The 12,694-nt window shown below is 34.1% G+C and overlaps 1 protein-coding gene across 1 annotated transcript in view; it reads right to left on the bottom strand.

Annotated features, from left to right (window-relative positions):
- The window catches only part of Rab26 (RAS oncogene family member Rab26), a 201,505-nt gene extending 190,935 nt beyond the window's left edge, over positions 1-10,570 (bottom strand). Inside the window, exon 1 of the mRNA XM_089634427.1 lies at positions 9,890-10,570. The gene's annotated coding sequence lies outside the window, so the exon portion shown is untranslated. The remainder of the gene's footprint in view (positions 1-9,889) is intronic.
- Positions 10,571-12,694: the final 2,124 nt, after the last annotated feature.

The raw sequence follows: 12,694 nt of genomic DNA on the forward strand, positions 1-12,694 counted from the left end.
TTTAATTAACTGAAACAATTAACCGACATTCGTATAAAGGTCGGGCACACCGGCATGCAATTACCACGGTCGCGGGACGTTCGCAATTCTCAAACGACATCAATAAAGAAGCCATACTATTGATTAGGTACCTAATTGAAACGTTTAATTATTCCTGTCACGGGAGAATTGGCAACATTGTTTTGCTGATAAACACAATATCGGCAATTCAATGTCGATTGTTTCAGTTAGTGATGGAATAATCGATATACCTACCTACCTACCCAACCCCGAAACATTTTAATAATGGGATATTTTCACAATCTGATATGATGAAAAAATATGATTATTTTGTGATTTGATTTAGGTGATTTTTGTTACTAAGATTACGTACTAAAAATAAGTCATTTTCATTCAAAATTATTGATTTGAAAAACGATCTAAGACCACACATTCCGAAACGGTTCCAACTGGCTACATTGTCAGTATGACACAGAAACCGCCAATCTCTGATAAGACGACCGTCACATATAAGAGTATATAAATTTTTTCATAATACAACCAATTCACATCAATATTACAACACAACGTACATAAGAACACGTCAGTACAGTTTCTCCTGGTGATGTGCTCACGATACTCTTTATCCCCGATGCGTATTTCCTTTACCGTGTTCAATAGGAGGCAGTACTAGAGTTTAGAAAGATAATTAGCGTAACAAACCCGTGCGTGTTTCAAGTCAGTACTGACGTACTGTCTCCTATTGAACACGGACAAGGAAATACGCATCCCCGACAGTTGGACTCCCGACAGTTGGCGCCGACAGTTGTACCCCCGGACAGTTAACCCCGGATATTTGACCCCCGGACAGTTGATCCCTGTGCCAGTTGTTCCCTCGGACACTTGATCCCCCAACGGATTATTTCTGCTGTACTAACACGGAAAAATGATTTATTAATAATCTCTTCAAATTAATCGTAATCTGGTTAAAAACGGGATCGCAGGTCCTTATCGAATGAGTTTATAGGTTTCCTGATAAACTTTTAGTAAATACTAATATTTCATCACGATGTCGGAACACGTGTTCCTTAAACTATTTCGCATCTAGTCATTTTATACTATCAAGGCAAATGCAGGTGATTGTAATTAGGGATTGTCTAAAAGTTTATCAGGAAACGGCCTGCATTCCAGTTTTTACCGGATTACCAATAATTTTAAGAGAATCTTAATAATTATATATTTTATTTTCTCCATGTTCTCATTGGTAAAGTAAGTATGCAGAGATGATATACGACGGTATGACAAAAGACGCCCACCGTTGAGGGGGGACATTTATCCCGTTTTATTCAAACAAACATTGTACTTTATAGTAAGGTAACGAGATTTACACAGTCTTACAATGAGAATAAGATGTTAATTGTGTTAGTGAGTAAGGTGGGTGGGAAAAGGCCTGTTAAGCTGGTAGGATAAGAAAGAGCCTCTTTAATCTTGCTTTGAGACCCTTACATCAGATGGCAGCACATTACGAAGGCATGATGCTTCACTATAAAAGGAGTGTGAATGATAACAGTAGTGGGTAGGAATAAAAGGTCATCTTATCACTTTAGCGACGTGAGACAAAAAGACATCGGAATAATTGTACTACATTGCAAAATATTACGAAAGTTTTTTTTAAAATCAATTACCTATTTAAAATTCGAAAATTTCGATTTGTACGTAGATACCGATAATATTTTGAATATGCCCATCACTGTGTAAATCCAGTACGTCAATGATTAATTTATTTATTTTTACATTACCTCCACTTGACGGCCGGCATAGTCCAGTGGTAACGCATTGGACTGCCATTCCGAAGGTCGCGGGTTCGAACCCGGCGTGCGCAAATAAATTTTATTTGATTAATTTGTGTTATTTCACAATTAATTAATTAAAATAATAATATATAGTATATTTGCGGCACGTTCCAGAGTGGAAGATACTACCAGTATCGCCCTGGTGTAAGACCACCATTCAGAATTGAAACGTTGCTCCAAATGGCTTTAGCCGTGTTTAGTGACTAGATCTGAATAGCCAGGTACTTCCCACCTTCCTCTTTCCCTTCCCCACTTACCTTCAGCCTCACAACATCCCCCAATTGGGGATGCCATAGTCTCACTGGCTCCAGACGGGAGCAGTTGGGACTCTTGTGAGGTATTCACTATAAAAAAATAAAAAAAACACACTAGGACCTGAGGAAAAAATTCCCTCAGGGCTTCATGTCATCTTTGGGGATGCTGTGTGGATAACCGAGCGCGATGTCTGGGTAACGTATCATCGTTCTGTTAATTCATATAAGCTTCTATCAAACATTTAAACAAAACAAATACACATTTTGAATAAAGAATTATTAATTGACAAAATTATTTTGGTACCTACTTTACCCCCTGTCTAAAATGGCATATAGGTACAGGGTGCAAATGTGTGTAATTGACTTACTTTAACCAGTGATTCCTGATATTATTTTGAGTAAAAAAATTAAATTAAATTTTGGTCTCCGATGACTTTTTATTGCGAAATTGTTGGTGAAATTATTTTATTTTCAACACCATTTTTTTATTCTTCTAGCTGTCCGATTCCTACTGCATTTCACTGTTTTGGTTGAAAAAAATCAAATTGTCACTGGAGACCGAAATTTCATTAGTATTTTTATCCCAAATAATGTCAGGAATTACTGGTTAAAAAAGTAAGTCAATTACGTCCCTTAACACCCTGTATACTTATTATCAATTCCAAGTTTGAAAATTAAAAGTTCATCAAACTTGAATAATTTTACACGCTACGCAAGTATATCATTCACATAGCACTCTTTTTAGGGTGAATTGCCTAATACAAAAACAAACAAAAAAGTATATCATTACATCACGCATGCACAAACAACCGAAAAGTAATCCAAACATTAAAAAAATAAAAATAATGAAAGCATTTTCCCAAAGTTTTACTTTGTCGCTTGATTGGTAAATGGTGATTTTTTCTAGAATTATTTATTTTCATTCGATCCGTAAAATCTGATTCTCGGGCTGGTGTAGATTGTTCATGGTTACAGATAAGACAGGTGAGGTTTTGTGGTTGAATATTGGATTAAGGTGAAATTTTGATGTGTATTTCGTAATGCCTGCAAGAAGGATGTGGGTGGAAATAATAAATTAATGAGATTCTGAACATCTCTTATTACAATAACCTTCTTACGTAATATTCATGAAAGTTTTCCAACGTTGTTACGTAAATGAACATTTTGTTTTCCTCGTCATTACTGTCGGATTTTCTCCTTGGACTGTATTACGTGAAGATGTATTGTTTCTGTGGTAATAGTGCATGGGTAGGCAAGTAACGTGAAATATTCCTGCGCAACATAAGTAACATTATTCAATTAATTATTTTATTCAAAATTGGAACCACTTATCATGATATATCAGAGAAGTGATGAAGTAAATTAATTAATTAACAAAACAAAATTATTTTATTAAATAATGACTCGTTATTCGAAATGCATATTTATTTTGTTCAATTGCTTGACAGATGATTAGATGAATGATCAAAATAAAGATACTTTACGCGTGGTTTTACTGAACTAGGTCCAGTGGACACCCTACTAACAAGCCTATCGAAAGTATTTGAAAAACTCATCAACTCACAGCCGGTAAGATTCCTCGTCAGCCATAAACGGATCTCAGAAAATCAATAAGGGTTTCAAGAAAACAAGAGTACCTCAGACGCTATTGCCGCTGTCACAGATTTCATTTTTAAAAGCCTTGCTAAAAGGAAAAAAATGTATTTCAATCTTCTTAGACCTTTCCAAAGCCTTTGATACAATATCACACATTAAATTAATAAACAAACTTGAACAAATCGATATTACGGGAAACGAACTTAACTTTTTTAAAAGCTACCTTAATGGACGCAAGCAACAAGTTAAAATAAATAACATACTTAGCAACACTTTTTGATCTACCTACGGTATCTAAATTTAGCGCACTTGAAGTGAAATGACACTAATGGCGCTATATAAATGCCATGTTATTATTATTACGGTGTACCACAAGGAAGCATATTAGGTCCGTCTCTGTTCCTGTTGTATGTTAACAACTTATGCAACATTAATATTGGGGGGAAAATCGTTAGTTTTGCGGATGACACCGTCTTACAGTTTGAAGCTGATACCTATCTAGCTGTCTATAAAAAAGCTGAAACGGACATAGACATGGTAAAAAAGTGGTTCGATATAAATACGCTCAACTGAACACCGAGAAAACTAAATATCACATCAAGCATTAATTTTTCTGGTCAACCTCTTGACGATGCCTCCATTGGAATACACTAATGTTTGAATTCCGATGAATGTTGTCAGTGCCCCTACATTGAGCGGTCTGCTCAGATGAAGTACCTTGGCCTCACATCCATATCCCAAATGGAATCTTCACACTCAAATAATTGCAAACAAAATGAGAAAAACCATGCACTTTTTCAGAATCATACGAAACTTTATCGGCTTACAACACCCGAAAGTGATTTTCTGCTAATCTATTATTGAGTATGGTATCATAGCATGGGGAGGCGGCCCTTCATCTGCACTAGACCGAATCATAAAGGCACAGAAAACAATTTTAAAAACAATTCTTAGGCTACCTTTAATTACAGACTTGAACCTAATATTCAATATTATGAAAGTTTTTGATGTTCGACAGTTATATGCAAAAACTATCCTAACTCATCTGTACACAAATATATACATAATTACTACGAAAAAAGTTCAAATACACGATGTATTCGAAGCAACAACAAAAACTTACTACAAATTCCGATAACGCATACTAATTTTGGTCAGCTAAACTTTAAATACTTTACGTCAAGACTCTACAACATTCTTCCAGACAGTATAAAACAATGTGATTCACAAAAATTTCAAAGAAAATTTTTTGTAAAAAGTTGGATCAAAAATAAGAATAGGGCCTTTACCGGTGCATTCACCCAAATTCACAGTTATTGAAATAACCACAGTATTGAGCGAATACATCAATACATTAAAGGTACCAGGAAGTAACTTGAAAAATTCTGCCTCAACACAGTCTAGCCTAGTGAGGCGGTATTTGAGAAACCTCAACTAACTGTATTTTTATTTTCTTTTTACCTTCATCATATTATTTTTGTATTTTTCTTTTAATTTGATAACTTTAAAAAAATAAATTATAAATCAATGTACAATATACATCATAATATTCATTTTTAGTTGTAATGTGCAAACAATCTTAAATAAAGATATAAATTATTATTAATATTATACTTCAGCGGCCCGTCCATCTGCATAATTCTTCGAATGGCTATTTTTTTACAAGCCGTGCTCCGTTTTTTGACCGATTACTATGAATATACCGCGTGTCCGCGTGTGGTATTATTTATAATATCGTTGGATCATATTGGAATGATGTCGTATTTTTTCAAGTTTACTAATATTCGATACACATTTTTTCTCTTTTTATGATCATAATTAAATACTTTCATCTTCACAAATCCTTTTATTTATTTATTTTTAACTTGGTATTACAGATGTTCTCACTTACGTGAGAACAATCCAGTTATAATTCATCTTGTACGTTAATTACAATTATAATATCCAGATATTGTTCACGGGTCTACGCTACTGTAATTAATATATTACTGTAATGACGAACATTGGTAAACAATTTAATTACACTTGTAGCATCCTTGTGACTTGAAAATGTAGTAATTTGAGTGTATAGACAGGGTATTCGGAGACCGTATTAACAACAAATTAAATCTATTCTAAAAATATTTCCTTTGATAGATTTTTTTATAAGTGACTTAATTTGTTTTTAATGTGAAATCATGGTATCCTCAGTTGGGGTATGTTATGAGACAGAAGATAAAGGAGAGGGTAAGAAATGGAGAAGAGTAAGGTGGGGAAGTACCTGGTTATTCAAATCAACGGGCACCAAAGACGGCCAAAGCCATTTCGAGCAACGTTTGAATTTAAAACTATGCATAATTTTAAATGAGTAAATTGAGAAATAACAAAATTGATTTAATCAAATAAAATACTAGCAAGAGCCGGCATTTAAACCCGCGACCCTGGCTTTCTAGGTATCTGGAAATGATCATTTTTACTTTTAAGTAGGTACTTCATACTTTATTTTATTATATCATTCTGTCACCTAGAGTTCCGTTTTAACCTTAGATGCATCATTTATGAGGATTCTCGCCTCTATCAAATGAAGTTCTTCTCTTATGCTACGTATACATGCGCGAGCCGAACTGCCGAACCGATCCTCAACTCAACAAAGTTTCCTCAACAGAGGAAAAGAAAGAAGCAACTGCAGATGGCGCGAATCGCCGCTTGCAGTTGCTTTGTTCCTTTACCGTAATTCGTGGCTCGGTTCGCAAATGTATACGAACCATTATGCGTTTCATCATCCATTCCACCTACCCATTGAAAAAAAAAATTATTTTGTGCAACAAACCTAGATATTTTCAATCTTTTACGTACAACATTAGTTTATCGTGGATTTTTTCAACTACCCACGCATTAAAAAAATGTGCGAATCACCCTTGTGTGTACCTACGTACCTACATAAATCCCTGTCAAAATGTCAAATACCAATGTCGGTTTCGACATGTTGACTCTGACGTCTGAAATCCCCCGACTAATGACTTTTTGAAGCTCAACTTCGAAAGTAGTGTAACTTTCACACCGACATCCTGCCATAAAACTATAGCAGACGTTCTGTGGAAATCTGGGAAATGATCCTAAGTAGGTACGCACTCATCATTCGGTCTATATAAAAAAAATGTTAGGTTAGTCATATAATAATACTCTACGGAGAAAACTTATCTACTGATGCTTACTTACTTGCTGATTTATATCAAATCTAGTCAAATTAATTATTCATATTCCTGTCAAATACGTGACTGTAGGCGTTAAACGAATGAAACTAATTTTCTAAGAAAGCATCAGTAAAACACGAATGTTCTATAAGGACGGCGTAACACGTGTTCATAAAAATACTTTTTTTGCATTTCGTCATAGTATTTATCAGGAAATGGACAACTGCATGAACACGTGTTCCGATATATTCTGAATGGACGCATATTTTTTCCGGAGATAAATTACCATCACGTTTTTAACAGGATATCAATAAATAAGCCATACTCATTTTTGTACGTTTTTTTTGTTAAATATCCAAAATCAATGGACATGGTCCTTTGTCTACGACACGTTTTGACACAATAATATGAAGAAAGGTTTTTAGGTTTAACTAAGTATACCAATTTTAGGTTCTTTGTTTGGGTTAAATAAAAAAAAACTAACCTAAAAGCCAAATTTCATATATATATATATATATAATATCAAACCAATATAACGTACATGAACAAGAGATGGCCGCCAACTTACTCGTAATACCTACGACAATATGTCGATTTTTATTTTATCGGAAAATGTATTATTTAGCTTCTTCCGAAAACTAAAATAAAAGCTTCTCGCTGTTATTGAACTGATACAAAGTGTTTTCAAAATAATTTGTGCTTATAAATGGTGTCGATCGTGTCCTACCGTCTCCCCCTAGTTTCTTATACCCCATGATACAGTATTTGTGCTTATAAATGGTGTCGATCGTGTCCTACCGTCTCCCCCTAGTTTCTTATACCCCATGATACAGTATTTGTGCTTATAAATGGTGTCGATCGTGTCCTACCGTCTCCCCCTAGTTTCTTATACCCCATGATACAGTATTTGTGCTTATAAATGGTGTCGATCGTGTCCTACCGTCTCCCCCTAGTTTCTTATACCCCATGATACAGTATTTGTGCTTATAAATGGTGTCGATCGTGTCCTACCGTCTCCCCCTAGTTTCTTATACCCCATGATACAGTGTTTGTGCTTATAAATGGTGTCGATCGTGTCCTACCGTCTCCCCCTAGTTTCTTATACCCCATGATACAGTATTTGTGCTTATAAATGGTGTCGATCGTGTCCTACCGTCTCCCCCTAGTTTCTTATACCCCATGATACAGTATTTGTGCTTATAAATGGTGTCGATCGTGTCCTACCGTCTCCCCCTAGTTTCTTATACCCCATGATACAGTATTAGCCACCATACTGTTAATCCACCAAATTTAGATTACTAACTTATCTGTCATGTAAGCTTTTTTTAAAGTTGGTCGACTTTCTACCAATCATGTTACAAGTTCTGACAAGGTGCCAAGTGAAACCGTTTGAGTCTCACAAACCTTATTAGTGCACGGAAATTTGAAAAGATTCTTAATAAATTGGCAATACTCATTTTTAAAGTTGGTCAACTTTCTACCAATCATGTGACAGGTTGCCAAGTGGAAACGTTTAAGGACGGGTTGTTTCGGAGAATTTGAACAATTCATCAAATTTCATCGTTAATTTTCGTTTTCTGTGAAAGTCCCATTCAAGTTCTGTTATTATATCATTATAGGCTAGTTGCTTGACAGAACTGAAATATAAACAGAACTTGAAAAAATCTTTCACAGAACTTGAAAATGAACGTTGAAATTAGATGAATTGTTCAAATTCTCCGAAACAACCCGTCCCAAGTCTCATAAACCTTATTAGATTCTTAATAAATTGACAAAAATCATTTTTAAAGTTGGTCAACTTTCTACCAATCGTGTGACAAGGTGCCAAGTGGAAACGTTTAAGTCTCATAAACCTTATTAGATTCTTAATAAATTGGCAAAACTCATTTTTAAGGTTGCTCAACTTTCTACCAATCATGTGACAAGGTGCCAAGTGGAAAAGTTTAAATCTCATAAACCTTATTAGATTCTTAATAAATTGGCAAAACTCATTTTTAAAGTTGGTCAACTTTCTGCCAATCATGTGACAAAGTGCAAGTGGAAACGTTTAAGTCTCATAAACCTTATTGGTTCAATTTATTGAGAGATTCTTAATCAATTGGCAATGCTCATTTTTCTCAGTATGACGGCTCTTTGAACATTTATCAATTCCTTGAATGGTTCTGAAGATTCTACCTAAGATTTTATCATTTGAGAAAAATCTCCATATCTTTTAAATCAATTTAAAAATAACATTAATATATTAGTTATTAACCAAACTCTTTGATCTCCGTAGACAGCTGCCCCGAAGATAGACATCACTACAAGCTATCCGAAACGTTAACTGAAGAAGGTCACAATATGATTCAATACCTACTCAAAAAATCACACAACGTAACACTAATGTCCGTGAGAACTCAAAATATACTATATTAGTTATTAGGTAGATATGTAGAATTGTGTTAAAAACTTGTAAATTAAATCTAATGTATGTGCGAATCATTTTAAAGGTGACACATTTTCATGTATTTGTGCCCACCAGTATCTAAATTTTCAAAAACACCCACCCGCAGTCCCCTTTTACCCCAAAAATGACCACATATCTTGAATACGTAACAATCAACTCAGATTCGCGATTCAATTTGATGATGTTCTTCTTATTTATTTTTTTTGTTCATTCTTCAGCTTCGTTACAAAAATAAAATTCCTAGCTCAGCCCGTGAAAATCATGGGACAGTTTTTGACAAATCAGTTCCGATTTTGATAATGACACAATTAGAATAATAATTTTCCTTCAAAATATTACATTACAGGTAGGTACAATTGTGAAAATGACAATTAAATTCAAAGTAAATATGAGTTCATTGAACCAGAGTCACGCAGGACGCACAGACAACCGAAATCAGTATTTTTGAAGACGATAAATATTTTTTTTATCCATCCCTTACGACACTATTATACAAGCTAGGGTCTCTTCAAAATTATTTGCCTGTAAATATAATAAGTAAGTACAGTAAAATAACATTATAAAAAAAATAAATAATAAATTATTTACCTTTCAAGTGATCCCGCCAATGTAAACTTTCAATAGAACTTCATGTAATCCTTACAATAATCTTTCAGTTTCAAATCACTTCAACAAATCACACAAGTTTCAAAGAAGAAAATTTTCAAAGAGTTATTTTTAGACCATGGAAAAGTCAAGCAGCGCAACACATGACATGTTGTGAAAAGTAAACCATAGGCCTTCGGAACGAAAAAGTTTAAGGAATAAATTTAATATTGAAGAGGGCGCGACCTTTCGATTGCTTCCGTGTTCTCCCCCGTACTGTACTTGGGTCTAACTGTCCCACTTAGCAACCTAATCTTGTGTTTATAAACACAAAACCACACACTTAATGCGAGCTAATTAACAGATTGATTTCAAATATTGCCGTAACAGATGTGCAGACTTTATAATTGTATTATTAATCTTGCATTCCTTTTTAAATATATAATGATTAAACAGTTTGGAAGCGCGTCTGTGAGTATTCGCCTGTTATAACTCGCGTTGACTTGAAAAGCCCAATTGCAGAACATGCGATCGAACGGAAATTTGACAGCTGTCTGAATTGTTTTGGATCCGCATGCGGGAGCGATGTCCCGCCCTAGGTTATGGCCTGGCTTTTCCGCAAAAATTCACACAAACGTCAAAGACACTTAAACAAAAGCGACCAAAGTAACTGCAACAATTCAAACACCGATACGATCTCTTTTACAAACGACCGCCATTTTCCGACGCAACGCGGTTTACTCGGGAAATCCAGAACTGTCGGTAAAGAAGATTTCTTAACTACCTTTGCACGTAGTAGTAAATTTTCTGTGTGTGTGTGAACCACGACGCCTTGTGGACACGGTGTGGTGGTGTGTAGGGGATTTGGATCGATTTTGTGTGACGTCACTATTATACGAAGTTGCAAGGGGTGAGATAAAGTTTTGAACGTGTGCGTGGGCAGTCTGCGCATCTCGTAACCATTGCAACACTGTTCTAAATATAAACTTTGCGAGAGTTATGTTGTAATCTGTTTTTGACTGGCGTACCGATACTTTGTGGAGGGGTAGGTTCCTACATTTTATTATTATGATTTAACGTACAAATGGCAGTGTGGGCGGTGGGTTAAGGTTTAATTTTTTTTACCTTTGAGGGAGTTTTATTCGTGGTAAAATTTATTTTGTTCAGATTATGCTCTATTTTTGGAATGAATGGGTATTATTGGAATGCCTAAGTATTTGGAGGTTTTAAATCTTTGTTATTTCGGTCAAATATATAATTAGAATTATTGATAAGGGAATATTTTGCGGCTAATATTTTTTTTAATAATTATTTTTTACAATTCTGAATAATAGTTACCCTAAGAAATAATATTTGTAAGTTTTAAAAATATTTATACTGAGGGATCAGTAGGATTTATAGGTCCAATTAGAAGTTCTACCTAGCCGAACCCTCTGATATGAAAATATCTGGAGTCGGTGAATTATTTTCCCATTTGATTTGACGTGTTGTTCTTGTATTATTTTGTATTTATTATGCTTATATAATACACTTGCATAATGTGGATTGACGAGATGATCATTTGTGGAAGGGTTTAGTTTTTCCTGTAGGGAAGATTTAATCCTATCGGCAAATGAAATTTTAAGTAAAATAAGAATGAAAAAAAAAACTAAATTACTCAAGGCTAGTTTTTTTTGTTTTCATAATGTGTAATAAAGATTTGATGCTGTGTTTGATGTGCTGTCAGTTACGTCTTGATAAATAAATCAGTAAGGGCTCGCAATTACTATTGCTAAAGTGACACAAGACTCTAATAGTGGGTTTGCTCGAGGTTCACATTTTAATGGTTTTTTATTTATTTTAAACAGGTGAGCTCCATGAGATCGTGTTTATGGGAGGAGTATTTACATACAAAAAGAAAATAATGCTTTAAAGGCGATGTGTGAACAACATCCAAAGGTTAAATAACTACAAACGTAATTCAATATACACAATTTTGGAGAATTAGTTTTAGAATAAATATAACAATAGACAAAGTTTTTTTTTTTTTTTTAAACTATATTTATTAAACGTATATTAAGGGTACAATAAATATCACTATCCAATTTTAGGACTTTTGAATTTGCTTTTCGAATTGTTCATATTTCAAAAATTCGTTTTTTTTTTTTTTTTCATTTCCGTTATTTTTTCCCAATTTATATATTTCACATTACAAGTTTTATAATAATAGGAAAGGGAACCCACTAAGGCGCAGCCTGTGCGTGGGTAATATAAGTTAATACATTAGATTTTTGTACCTAAATTTAACGTTTAACGTTAATTTAACGTTTTGTTTTTGAAAAATATTGTACCATCTCATACCTAAATACAAGTCGTGGTGCTGAGCCGTGGTCGTTCATAGTATTTGGATGGATATTAAGGACGGGTTGTTTCGGAGAATTTGAACAATTCATCTAATTTCAACGTCCATTTTCAAGTTCTGTGAAAGATTTTTTAAAGTTCTGTTTTTATTTCAGTTTTGTCAAGCAACTAGCCTATAATGATATAATAACAGAACTTGAATAGGATTTTCACAGAACCCGAAAATGAACGTTGAAATTTGATGAATTGTTCAAATTCACCGTAACAACCCCTCCTAAGCCATTTGTTTTGAATCTATTCCTTGTGCTATCCATAGAGTGAATTTTATTAATGTAATATTATTTATAAATTTGATATGAGGCTTTTCTTTTATACAATTCTGTGATAGTTTAATGTATATTGAATTCCCGAAATATCTCTAAAGTTGGGAAAAACGTATTGTTTCCTAAATTTTAAAAATTATATTTG

This window comes from Hesperophylax consimilis, chromosome 8 (genome assembly GCF_061612785.1).
Source record: "Hesperophylax consimilis isolate HC1 chromosome 8, BYU_Hcon_1.0, whole genome shotgun sequence".
NCBI lineage: Eukaryota > Metazoa > Arthropoda > Insecta > Trichoptera > Limnephilidae > Hesperophylax > Hesperophylax consimilis.